At 33.5% G+C, this 206-nt stretch overlaps 1 protein-coding gene across 1 annotated transcript in view; it reads right to left on the bottom strand.

Annotated features, from left to right (window-relative positions):
* LOC119589215 (mucin-12-like) overlaps positions 1-206 on the bottom strand; it is a gene marked incomplete in the record, with an annotated part of 23,427 nt that overhangs the window by 17,377 nt on the left and 5,844 nt on the right.

The following is a 206-nucleotide window of genomic DNA, read 5'->3' as shown; positions in this document are numbered from 1 at the left end:
ATATGTACAAAGAATCCTTTACAGGCCAACTCATGCAATTTGAATGAAAATGCAACTGCAATAAACAAGAGTAATCCTGTTCCTCCAGGCGCAAAACAGGCCTATCTTTCATGTTACATTATGCAATGGACTACAAACATTTTAAAACAAAGTTAAAGATAAATTCATTTCTTAAACTGAAGTAGCTACTGCAACTCTTTGTATCT

Source organism: Penaeus monodon, chromosome 25 (assembly GCF_015228065.2).
Source record: "Penaeus monodon isolate SGIC_2016 chromosome 25, NSTDA_Pmon_1, whole genome shotgun sequence".
Taxonomy (NCBI): domain Eukaryota; kingdom Metazoa; phylum Arthropoda; class Malacostraca; order Decapoda; family Penaeidae; genus Penaeus; species Penaeus monodon.
Note: the sequence above shows the minus strand (reverse complement) of the source record. Positions and strands in the feature narration are given on the sequence as shown.